The following is a 13,892-nucleotide window of genomic DNA, read 5'->3' on the forward strand; positions in this document are numbered from 1 at the left end:
AAAGCGTGCTATCCTTCTCAGCGCAAGTACTACCCCGCTCTTCTTGTCAATTTCACTGCCTTTGCCGTGAGCGGTGGACTGACGATGCTACGAGTATACGGTCTTTCTGCGTTGCATTGCGTTCAGTTTCATTCTGTGAGTTCGACAGCTACTTGACTAAATGTTGTATTTTCGCCTTACGCGACTTGTTGATAAATGTCTTTGATGACGTCATATCCGGCTTTTCGTGAAAGTTGAGGCGGCACTGTCACGCTCTCATTTTTCAACCAAATTGGTTGAAATTTTGGTCAAGTAATCTTCGACGAAGCCCGGACTTCGGTATTGCATTTCAGCTTGGTGGCTTAAAAATTAATTAATGACTTTATCATTAAAAATCTGAAAAGTGACCCTCCACCACGAAATGAGTCGCATGTCACCTCGCGCGGTTCTGTGCTAGGCTTAATAAAAGTCCGGGGAGTGTCTGGTAACCTTAGTCACAGGCTTATAAGTCAAACAGTTTTCGCTCTTTTCTAAAACGATTTTCACCACTGGATAGAGCATCAAAAACTCTTTAGAAAAATGTAAAAATATGAAAATCATGCAAAGGTGACATGCGACTCATTCCGTGGTGGAGGGTCACAAAATTGCAAAATTTTTTTTTTTTATATAAAACGATCCAAATTTACGTTCATCTTATTCTCCATCATTTTCTGATTCCAAAAACATGTTATATTTGGATTAAAAACAAGCTCTGAAAATTAAAAATATAACAATTATTATCAAAATTAAACTTTCGAAATCAATTTAAAAACACTTTCATCTTATTCCTTGTCGGTTCCTGATTCCAAAAACATATATGATATGTTTGGATTAAAAACACGCTCAGAAAGTTAAAACGAAGAGAGGTACAGAAAAGCGTGCTATCCTTCTCAGCGCAACTACTACCCCGCTCTTCTTGTCAATTTCACTGCCTTTGCCATGAGCGGTGGACTGACGATGCTACGAGTATACGGTCTTGCTGAAAAATTGCATTGCGTTCAGTTTCATTCTGTGAGTTCGACAGCTACTTGACTAAATGTTGTGTTTTCGCCTTACGCGACTTGTTTTTTCTCCAATTGACACCGTGTATGAGAGATGAAACAGAAAAACCTGTTGTGAAAATGCAAAAATTTGGAGGAAAAAAAGAAACAAAACAAAAGTAACTGTTCTCATGACAACGGCAAACAACGACATACGCTCACCGCCCTCAGCTAATTCAAGAAATCACCCCCCCCCTCCTGCTAGGGACACGTGCACTCAAGTTAACCTCTGCTTTGAGACCGTGACATGTTCATCGCCCTCACCCCCCCTGCTAGGTACACGTGCACTCAAGTTAACCTCTGCTTTGACCTGTATGCCAAGAGTCACTGAGAGAGAGAAAGCGAGAGAGAGAGAGAGAGAGAGAGAGAGAGAGAGAGAGAGAGAGAGAGAGAGAGAGAGAGAGAGAGAGAGAGAGAGAGAGACGCACACATAGACAGAGACAGACATAGCGGAAAGACAGAAGCGGAGAGACTCAGAGGAAGACAAAGACATACATACAGACAGAGAGAGAGAGAAAAAAAATGTAACTGATCTCGTGAGAACGGTTGCGCCGTAGACCAGATTAATAGGTGCTTGATTTTGGTATTTTGATTTTACATAACATTAAACCTTTCTTGGGGTTCATGGTCATGGCAACAGCCATAATAATATTACATCATGTATAATATTACATTTCAGCATAATTATGTGAATTACATGTCATCATACCAAACTGTCATACATTTTTATTCCCACATCATTCTGATTGATCACAACCAAACCTATCAGTAAACACATCCAAATGTAAGCGCCTGTTTGTTATGGAGTGGTATAGCCCGGTTTTTAGACAATCATAAATGCCTCTACACAACTCTATAAATTTAGTATTTGTTTACAAGCTTGAATGTAATCTGAATAGTTGTCCGCTACCGTAGCTTACAAGGCACAAGCGCACACGCACTCACACACGCAAAACCCTGGTGTTAAATGTATCTTGACACTGCCAAGACTAATTATTATTGTTTACAAAGCTTTTTACATCACAAAATCATTTCCGGGCTTCGACCAGTACCCTAGGTCGACAACACCGCAAGAAACTCTACAGTCCAAGACGCAGACACCTTTTGGCTCAAACAAAGCAGCTTAACAGGTAAGACGAATAGGTATTCTACTGTACGTTACCCTACTGCCATCTTTCGGCTTTCAAGATGTTGGTATGGCTGTAAGTCCTTCAGACGACTGACAAGGGTGCACCAGTCCTCACGACACCGCAACCATTGCTTGACGTAGTCCTTGATCCTTCCAGTCCGTCTCGGCGGCTACCTGTAGAACTCTGCCAGCTCTCCATGCCATGGTCATGTACACCAAGCCGCAGTCACCAGTTCAGTTCGGCCTCCGTAGATGAAAACCCTCCAGTTGGAACACTGTAAAGTTTATAGTCCATAAGTCAACTTGTCTTTAGTTTCTTTCACTCGCACAATAAAAATACTCACTCGTCCAACATATTAAGCTGCATGAGCCAATATAATTATTTACACGTTAATTCCTGTTTTCTAAAACCAAGAAAACGTTACGTAAAACCCTCACATGTTTAAGCAGTGTAGCACAATAGCTTAGGTCTACACAATAACGTTAAACACAGAACCAGTCACTCTTCTCACATACGACAACATGACATGAAAATATAACCGGTTTCAAACATACCTCAAAAGAGTGTAAAGCCAACATTTAGTACAGTCGCCGGCCTGGCATGAATATGAAAATGGAAGATATCATGTAAGCTGATAGGGAAAGTTCGTCAGTCTTCATCCTTCTTCAGTCAGATACCTAAAACAGGAGCCCGTCTGCTAAAGTGTTACGAAAAACATGAGTCGAGCTTGGCTCCTTGACGGCGACTGATTTTACAAAGTCGTTCTTGCTATGACATTGCCAGTGAGCTGTCGCCTGCATTACTTGCACGTGAAAAACCTTGTCAGTTACACAAAGGTTCAACTGCGGTCAACGCGACGGTATGCAGCCTATAGCCCTTTCCAATGTCTGACCATCGCTATAGTCTATTCTATTTACAACAATACACATTACCAAAAATACGAGTAAACCGCTTCGTAACACTGTTCTTGACAACTTCAGTGCCACTGATCTAAAAATATAGATCAGTGCAACGTGCTGGGTAAATTGCCGCCAGAGACACTGTTTGGCCTGTAGGTAAAATGTACAATGTATTTTCTGATTTGTGCACAAAAGCTTTTTTATTTTTTTTATTTTTTTTTAACATAACAATGTTTAATGTCACTGTATGTTTCAAAGACCATGGTCACATTTGTAAAACAAATGTTACATTAGAAAATAAATAACATTTTGGTTCATGATTTTTCCTACACCTGTGCTGAAAATAAGAAATAAAAATGTCGGTATATAAGTCACTCAAATACAGCAAAGTATGAATGACCCGGTTTGGGTTTGTTGCGGTTGACCCTGCACAGTACGACCTATGATGTTTTTGTTGAACAATTTTGCCGTCACCCCTCCCATAGGATGACGTATTTCACAACTTCCTGTGTTACACAAACTCAGTGATGACCAATTTTGCCTTCACCCCTCCCATAGGGTGACGGATTTCACAACTTTCTACTGATAAACAATGTTGCCTTCACCCCTCCCATAGGGTGACGGATGTCACAACTTCCTGTGTACACAAACTGATGACGTATTTCACAACAAAATGGCGCTGCCCATGGTCAAAACTATCAAAACTCGAAACTATCCGTATAAATGGGAGCCTCCTGGCTCCCATAAAAAAGCGGAGAGAGAGCTAGTTGGCGGTCCAGGATAAATGGTCTGTGGGCTGGGTGACAAACGATGATATTAAACCATGCAGTAGCCGAGGATTGGTCGGAGCTGTAATGTCCTAATCCTTTTCAAGGACACTTTCGATTTTTTTAAAATACATTTTTGCCTTGCCTTTGGCTCGGGGCTGAGAAGGAATGGCGTTGGAACAACTCCCGACCATATCCTTCCCATTCAGGTATTTTCTCCACCCCTCTATCCGTGTTTATGCCCCAAGCCTACAGTCACCTGGTATGAATGCATTACATGCACACAAGAAAGAAAGAAAGAAAGAAAGGAAAGAAAAGAATAGATAGAAAGAAAGAAAGAAAGACAAAAAGAAAGAAAGACAAAAAGAAAGAAAGAAAGAAAGAAAGAAAGAAAGAAAGAAAGAAAGAAAGAAAGAAAGAAAGAAAGAAAGAAAGAATGAAAGAAAGAAAGAAAGAAAGAGACAATAAATCAATACATGAATGGTATTAAAAGCGAGATTAAGATCACAGTACCCACTCACAGTACAAACTCACAGCCCTACCCAAACCACAAGTAAGTGTAAAAGCTATAAAAACAAGATGTCGCGCGCCTTGAATCTTCCGCCCAAGATCAGGCCTCTGATCTTAGACAATAAAAAAAACAAAGCCAGAAAAGTAACATTGCAGAACAATCAAACCTATGAACTGCAAGTGAAAGGCGACTACCACCAATAAAACCCGGAGCAATCTTCCATGGGTAATAAAACTGCACTTATTGTTGAAGAGACATTCACGGTGTGAATCAATGCAACAACGTCGTATGATTATGTCCCTCTTTTAATACTCTACGCCGGCTCGAGGCATGGTTTGAACCATACCTCCCAGACTTGATTACATGTCCTACTTCTGGTCAAAGTTCAGCTGATTAGAAAACAACTTACACCGCGTATATTTACAATTATATAACTAGTTTGCGACGAAGTGTGTGTTATTAATATCAACGCCCACTTTTGTTTGGCTGAATGTTTTCTTTTTCTGCGTTCATGGGTTAAAACTCATACGACCACTTGTGCTTTTTGCACGAGTGAGGTTTTACGTGTATGACCGTTCTTACCCCGCCATTTTGTTACTGTACATAAAGGGAAAGTGTGTGTGCGCGCCTGTGTGTGTTTTTAATCTAAGACAAATGTCGCCAATGTTTTTAACAGAGTGACGTTAAATAAACTATTTTAAGCTTTCGAGGGTATTTTTTTGTGTTTCTACATGTATTACCCACCGAACTTCTGACATGGATTACAGGATATTTTCCGTGCGCACTTGGTCTTGTGCTTGCGTGTACACACGAAGGGGAATAAGGCACTAGCAGGTCTGCACATAAGTTGACCTCGGAAACAGAGACTATAGAGTATACAGAGACGCTCCATACGGCGCTGAAAAGTGAGACCGGAAGCCCAGTGGCGCCACCATGCGGAAACATGGAAAAAACTACTTTCTCTTTCCACAGCAGTAGTGATATCGTGCTGCACAAGCATTGCCGCGCCAACGCGAAAACGCAGTGGGGCATGGTGTTCGGCCATCAATTGCTCAAACGCACATGCTAAAGGCTTCAGGATGTTTAAATTTCCCAAGGAAGAGAGCAGGTGAGGATTGTTTCTTCAATTTTTCTCTCGTTAAATGTTGGAAAATCAGTAAAAGTTGTAGCGTCGAACTGCGTGTAGATCTATTCTACCGGAACAGAAAACACACACTGTACACACAACAGCCTCACTGAAACCGGTCCAAGCTGTGCATGTTGGTACTACTAGTTTCACATGTATAAGATTTATTTCTCCTCTACTTTATCTCATTTCGGCATGCCAAGTCTGGAACTGATAGTGGCAAATACGGTCGGTGATCGATTAGGGTAGACATAACCATCTCGTTTGATTGACACGGCCGTCGCGGGGTTATAGAGTAGATCTACAACGGATAACAGCTTGCAGCTTCGAACGTTAGTATTATCATGATTAATATTTTGATTGTAAACGTTTTGATGATGATGATGATGATGATGATGATGATGATGATGATGGCTATTGTTGTTGTTGTTCTTGTACACCATTTTGATTGGATTGGATTGTTTACTATTTAGGCCATAGCCCCGTTGTGACGGAAGTGAACATATATATATATATATACAATGACATAATGACATTTGCACACAAATCAAATGAAATAAATCATACACGAACTAAGACATTACATTTCAAATAAAATATACCGTAGGCTTACATGAACTAAGACATAACACTACGTAGCCGAAATGCTTTGTACACATAAGCTGACAACTTTCGAACAATACCTTCATTTACAGATGCCATAAGCATAGAAAACTTGTGTAAACTTGGGTTTCTATAAAACTTAGCAGGAATAAACTGGCATCGCAAATCACGAAGTGCGGGGCAACAAAGCACCAAAACTTGAAAACTCATCTTCCTTACTTTCCCTGCACAATGGGCATAACAACATATCCGCATCGTATCTCTTATATCGATTAACGTGCACAAATAGCTCTGTTATTCCACCTCGGAATCTTGCCATAATAAGAGAGAGAGAGAGAGAGAGAGAGAGAGAGAGAGAGAGAGAGAGAGAGAGAGAGAGAGAGAGAGAGAGAGAGAGAGAGAGAGAGCTTTCTGAACAAGAAAGAAGCAACTGAAAAGAAATAAGAAAATCATCGATCGATCAAGATTCTTTAAAGTCAGCTTGGTCACAAGAATCTGGTTTAAGTTGCTGTATTTTACAGTTTTCTTAGGCCTTACATTTCAGTTTCGATGTGCTGGGACGACACCAAATTGACTAAATGCCTCAGTTACCGATTTAACCGGGAACTATTTCGTTAAACGATTTATTCCTGACATATTTTCTCAGGCTTAACTGACCATGTATTTGTATTTGATTAAAACACACAAAAATAACGACGGTTAGTTCGTGAAAAGAGACTGACTTGAATCATGTTTGCATAACTACAGCGATGCAGCGAATATTGCCTGAGAAAATTTGATTTAATTTTAAACTAATACCATTTTCTGCGGTGTTTTTATGGTCATTTAAAAAGAATGTTCACAAACAAACATATTTTTTCATCCAGTTACTTTTTGCAGCACTGTCAGCCGGACAGAACAGACAGTATGTTAATATAAACGTGATATAAACACAGCCGACAGCAGCCGTGAAACGCGAGTTTCCTTGTGCGGCAGGGTGTGGCTCTTTTCCCGCGCTGGGCTGGCCGGTCTCAATTTCGCACCGCAACGCAAAGAAGGATGACGCGTCTCTGTATACTCTATAGTCTCTGTCGGAAATCGGAAAAATCCCCAACCTTAACCCTTAAGCTGCCGGTATTCGAACCCACGAACTTCTGCTTGGGATGCCGGCGTCTTATCCACTAAACCACTGCGCCCATCGGCTGACTGTAGAGTTGCAGACACGGTGAAGAGGTGACAGTTGTCATAACAGTGACAGCAGATATAATATACAGATAAAAACAATACCACTGAGCTGATAAAATCATGTAAGTAATTGAGTACAGCACTTTTCATACTGCTGCTCAATGATCCTGTTGATGTTGATGATGATGTTGATGTTGATGATGATGATTTTTATTCGTTACTTTATTCATTTGTTCGTTAGCTCGCTCACTTGCTCGCCCGTCCGTCCGTCCGTCAGTCCGTCCGTCCGTCCGTCCGTCCGTCTGTTCGTTCGCTCGCTTGCTCGTTCTTTACTTCGTTATTTTGTTAGTAAGCTAGTTTGTTGGTTAGTTAGTTAATTTCTCAGTTACTGACATAGCTGTCTGATTAAATAGTAAGTTACGTCAGTTAGTTGGTTAGCGTATCAGTCACTTCGCCCGTTAGTTATTTACAGTATCGATGTAAACGTATGAAAACATATATTTAAATAAAAACCAACACACAAAAACCAACAACAGAATGAACAAAGGGTGCTGCTTTGTAATCTTAGCTTTAATAATGTACTTGATCACCTTGGTTCTTTTCATACAACTCAAAAATAACAACGTGCATATTAGTGTATCTGTTCAGCCTCCAATGACATAATTGTTTACCATCCAATAAAGTAACAAAAATTAGAATGCGCGTGCCATGAAAACAAATATACTCTTCAAAAAAAGTTACGGACGTATCAGGAAAATGTCTCAGTTTTCGTAGTGGTGGCATGTTGCTACCGTGCATTGTTTAGTCAGTGTGTCATCTTTTAAACACAAACTGGTGAGCACCGTTCCTGACCAGGACCAGGAACCTATTTTATTCTACATAGGTGAGAGGGACTAAACCATATCTTCACACGTGTGTGTATCATATAAATGAGATCGCGTCACATTGCAGGTCACCAGAAGTATTTTTTTCCCTGGTCATGCTGACAAAAGTCACCGAGACAAATTTCATTCTCGAAACACTTTGCTGTTTCCTCTTTGTTTTAAACAAGTTGTGGTTGTGAAGATCGTATTCATTGTTCTTGACCGGTCCTTTAACTTTTTTTTAAAGAGTATGTATGACATAATAATTTTTTTAATATGCAGTTGATAATGATTTGGAGTTAGGGTTGCAGTTTATTTTGGTACCGTATAAAGACTAAAACAGCTGTTAGCTAAAACCTGAATTGTTTGCCTAACACAGCTGTTGGTTCTAGGTAATCTCCGTTGATTTTGTGTGTTGTTTTTTTTACACCCCCGGTATACGGGTGTGTATAGGATTCGGTCGATGTGTTTGTTTGTTTGTTTGTGTGTTTGTGTGTTTGTGTTCGCATATAGATCTCAAGAATGAACGGACCGATCGTCACCAAACTTGGTGAACAGGTTCTATACATTCCTGAGACGGTCCTTACAAAAATTGGGACCAGTCAAACACACGGTTAGGGAGTTATTGGTGGATTAAGATTCTACAAGGACTTATAAAGGGACATATTAATGGTCAAAGGGAAATAACCTTCTCAGTTGGTGGCAGTGAGAATGGTAAGGACGGGGGTGTTTTTCCTACCTCGGAGGAATTTCTTTTTTTATATTTAGTCAAGTTTTGACTAAATATTTTAACATCGAGGGGGAATCGAAACGAGGGTCGTGGTGTATGTGCGTCTGTCTGTCTGTCTGTCTGTCTGTGTGTGTGTGTGTGTGTAGAGCGATTCAGACTAAACTACTGGACCGATCTTTATGAAATTTGACATGAGAGTTCCTGGGTATGAAATCCCCGAACGTTTTTTTCTTTTTTTTTATATAAATGTCTTTGATGACGTCATATCCGGCTTTTCGTGAAAGTTGAGGCGGCACTGTCACGCCCTCATTTTTCAACCAAATTGGTTGAAATTTTGGTCAAGTAATGTTCGACGAAGCCCGGACTTCGGTATTGCATTTCAGCTTGGTGGCTTAAAAATTAATTAATGACTTTGGTCATTAAAAATCTGAAAATTGTAAAAAAAAAATAAAAATTTATAAAACGATCCAAATTTACGTTTATCTTATTCTCCATCATTTGCTGATTCCAAAAACATATAAATATGTTATATTCGGATTAAAAACAAGCTCTGAAAATTAAATATATAAAAATTATTATCAAAATTAAATTGTCGAAATCAATTTAAAAACACTTTCATCTTATTCCTTGTCGGTTCCTGATTCCAAAAACATATAGATATGATATGTTTGGATTAAAAACACGCTCAGAAAGTTAAAACAAAGAGAGGTACAGAAAAGCGTGCTATCCTTCTTAGCGCAACTACTACCCCGCTCTTCTTGTCAATTTCACTGCCTTTGCCATGAGCGGTGGACTGACGATGCTACGAGTATACGGTCTTGCTGAAAAATGGCATTGCGTTCAGTTTCATTCTGTGAGTTCGACAGCTACTTGACTAAATATTGTATTTTCGCCTTACGCGACTTGTTTTCACTTTTGGCAGCGTTCACTCTAAATTTGACGCCTAAAACGGACTCGTTTCTGTCCACAGCCAAAGCTTTTATCACACAACAATTGCTATATATGACAGCTAAGACCGTATTTGTTACATTTTAGCAGTTTTGACCCCGAGTTTCTACTGCAAACAAAAAATAATAGCAAAATCTCAAAGTATGTGTGAGTCCCCTAATATGGACCACCTTCAGCAAATCGAAGAAAATAAAAGCTAAAGGCTATTTTCATTAATTGATTAAGAAGCTTGCTGAAAATAACTTATAACTAGCCCTCAAGCTTTCAAAAAAATATATCAAATTGTCTTTTTTTGTGGAAGTTGATAATTTCACCTATTTTCACTCTGTTTTTGATATGCTTCTTTTGTTTCCTGGTGTGCTTCAAATAATGCTCTCATCAACCCGAAACAGATAAATCTAAAGCATATTTGAATTAGTCTGACATGCACACCAAGTTGTATCATGTTATTTTGAAGTATAGGGGGCTTCTGACAGTGATTCGTGAAGGCCGCTTCACTGGTCCATATTAGGAGCCTGGGCGCCTAATATGGACCATTTGTGATTTTTTCTGTATTTCATTTTTGCTGAATGTCTATCAAAGCTATTTCACTCTAATTAGGCCTAACGGTTCACCTAAGAGAGAAGGACTACCAAACACAAAATGAAACTTTTTCGCAAAAAAACAAGCTAGTTATTAGCATGAAACAAAAAGTGGTCCATATTAGGAGCCCTTCCCCTACTACGTTGCAAGCCCCTGGAGCAATTTTTTGATTAGTGCTTTTGTGAACAAGAAACAATTAACAAGTGGCTCTATCCCATCTCCCCCCTTTCCCCGTCGCGATATAACCTTGAACGGTTGAAAACGACGTTAAACACCAAATAAAGAAAGAAAGTGTGTGTGTGTGTGTGTGTGTGTGTGTGTGTGTGTGTGTGTGTGTGTGTGTGTGTGTGTGTGCGTGTGTGTGTGTGTGCGTGTGTGTGTGTGTGTGTGTGTGTGTGTGTGTGGAGGATGGTCCTTTCCCGATCTTTCTCTTACAATCCTTTGAAATAACGAAACATCTGACAATCCAAAAGGACAAAGAGTACTGGTCATGCCCGGACGTTAACTCTGGATCATTACCTGGTTCAGCAAAAAATACGTATCAAACGGACAATTCATAAAGCGTCTGCTTCATTATTAGCTGTGCTAGTAAGTTTAGTCTCTTTTTGGAGAGGCGATAAGGGGAGGGGGGCTAGGCGGTAGGGGCTAGCGAGGGAGGGAGGATGGGGGGGGGGGGGGGGGGGGGGGGGGGGGGGGGTAGGATAGGGGGGGGGGGGGAGGATTGATAGGGGCAGCGGCTAGGGAGGGATGATAGGAGGTAGGGGCTAGGGAGGGATGATAGGAGGGAGGAGTGATGGGAGGGATGATAGGAGGGAGGGGTGATGGGAGGGATGATAGGGGGTAGGACATATTGTACAACACGGTGTTCAAAAGGCTGTACAAGTAGGGGATTGCTTGAAGTATCATTAATAGTCCCATTCTAGAGCCATACTATAACTAGGGGACGGTGAATCCCGGCCCATCAACACCCACCTTCCCTCCTCCACCCCTGCACTCCCCCCCCCCCTGCTCCCACATCCCACCCCCTGCACCCTCCCTCCTGCACCCCCCTCCTGCTCCCAGCTCCCACCCCCCGGCTTTTTCAGGATTGGCTAAAGCTGCTATGAGTATCTCTCTATACGTGCTGTATAAGTGAACAGCTCAGATCATGGGTAATGTTAACACCTTCACATTTAAATGCTTATTTTATAGCCATCCATTGAATTGAGAAGAAAACAAAGCATACTAAACTGCTAAGCATGAATCAAACAATAAGAAAATAAAAAGAACCAACAGCATCGTTTTTTATGTGTAGGTAGTAAACACGTTTTATTTACAAAACACGGCGGAAAATGGCGACACATTTGTTGCACAGCGTCAGGTCACTTTCTTCAACCAAGGCCAGTGCTTTCATACATGACAAAGGAAAGCAAATATATGGCCTGAATAATAAAGTTATAGTGTTCCTTTGCGTGTCTGAGTGATAAACTGTTTTAACCAACTATCTTCTGAAACGTAATTGCACTCAGCAGATTTGTCTTCCGCTCATAACTTTCGTGTCACACGGTCTTTGCGACAAACAGATAGATCGCATTCTCGCAGAAAATCATTGACAACACAGACCAGTCATTTTTAGCATTGCATTTGGGAAGGGCTACTATTATAGTGTGTTTTAAGAAAGAAAAACATTATAGTATCGGCAGAACACGACCAAATGAGTTTTCGTGTCACAACGTTATGGGCGTGAGATTTGTTAAACTTTTTGTTCTCACACTGTTGCAAAATCATTGACAACACAGACAAGTCAGTTTTAGCATAGACATTGGGAAGGGCTACTATTATAGTGTGTTTTAGGAAAGAAAAACATTATAGTATCGGCAGAACACGACCAAATAAGTTGCGTTATGGGCGTGAGATTGTTTTTTTTTCACACTGCAGATCATATCTCATAATATACTGAGTGGATCTTTATGAAATTTGATATGGATATTTTTGATTGGATTTTCTCATAGAAGGTTTTTCCGTTTATTGATAGGACAGTTTGATGACGTCATATTTTACCGTTTGCCAAAAGGTCGAGGCAGCACTTTCACAGTTTCAGTTTTTCATCAATTTGATCGAATTTCTTATCACACAATCTCAGATCTAGGCCGGATTATGGGATTGCATTTCAGCTTGGTCACTTAAAGTTTTGTTATTGAAATATTTGTTCGAAATATGTCATTTTTTCACATTTTTAAAAACTAATATTTGAAACAGAAAATTTATATTGGTGTATTCCCTGTTGCGTCCTGTATCTAAAACTATATAGTTTTGTTGTTTTGTATTGATAATTATGCTTAAAAATGAAGAAAACCGATAAATAACCACTATCTTTATTTATGAAAAAAGACACTTAAAAACAACTTCTATCTATTCCTTATCATTTTCTGATTCCAAATATATATAGTTTCATGGTGTTTGACGTTGAAAATATGTTCAAACTTAACAAACTCGGATCGTTGAATGGAAATTATACTTCCAAGCTCCAAAAGCACGTCATTTCAAGTGTGGAACACGCTCATGACGTCATACTGAAAGGTGATGAATTATGGCTTCACCTTGCGATGTTTCATTTCAAACATGGTAACATTTTTAAAGGGGTTTCTTTCTCAGATTTGTGTTTGCCCTCTGTCTGTCTCTCTATGTCTCCGTCTGTCTGACTGATTCAATTAAATGTGTAATTACTTAGTTTTGCAAAAGTCAAACTAAGTATGATATACCTAATTGATTCAGGTCTCTAAATTCTTATTGTAAAATTGTGAGTTTTATTCAAAACAAATTTAATTGGTGTTTTAAACTCAATAATGGGGCATGCTGTGATGAGTAGAAGAATGTGTGTTTACGAGCAGAAAAAAGCGCATCAAAGTCAAGAATCGTGTTTTTCTTTTTCTATTTTCACCTTGTAGTTTCATACAGACACTAAGCAACAGTGTAGTACCACTTCCAGTGCAATATCTTGTACTTTAATTTTGACCATCTGTGTAACACTTTATTGACCCATGATCTGAGCTGTTCACATAAGCATACAAAAACATCGACGAAAATAAAAACATGTTTATTTACATTGATATAAAAGAGACAAGTGTTGTCCTTGAAACTGTAGACCACACGCTAAATATTTTGAAATCGGATACGAATAAAAAAAAAAAAAACGAAAATAATTATAATAAAAAAACCAAAATATTGACCAGACCTACTGTCACATTGTGTTATTTTTTTAATATTTTTTTAATGTTTTTATTTCTTATTTGTGTGTGTGTCTGTAACATGAACAGCCACATACCGACTTTGAGGAATTAGTTAATTTCATAAGCATACCCTTGTTTAACTGGCTGTTTGCATTTGTAAACGGAGAAATCGACGAGATCCTTGCGCATGTCTAAAGGTCAGAATTGGACCTTCAGAGTTTTTCTGACCAACATTCCTTCGAGTTTTAAGCTAGAAGGAAGACCCCTTTAAATAGTTAAATTAGAATGGGGGTACCAAATAT

The 13,892-nt window shown here is 39.5% G+C and overlaps 1 long non-coding RNA gene across 1 annotated transcript; it reads right to left on the minus strand.

The window, feature by feature from the left end:
• Window positions 1-2,021: 2,021 nt before the first annotated feature.
• Window positions 2,022-3,147, minus strand: LOC138972243 (uncharacterized). Its single transcript, XR_011457511.1, has 2 exons — window positions 2,743-3,147; window positions 2,022-2,462 (listed from the first exon to the last, which is right to left on the minus strand). It is a non-coding gene; the product is annotated as an uncharacterized lncRNA (long non-coding RNA).
• Between the last annotated feature and the right edge of the window lie 10,745 nt (window positions 3,148-13,892).

Source organism: Littorina saxatilis, linkage group LG8, assembly GCF_037325665.1.
Source record: "Littorina saxatilis isolate snail1 linkage group LG8, US_GU_Lsax_2.0, whole genome shotgun sequence".
Lineage (NCBI taxonomy): Eukaryota > Metazoa > Mollusca > Gastropoda > Littorinimorpha > Littorinidae > Littorina > Littorina saxatilis.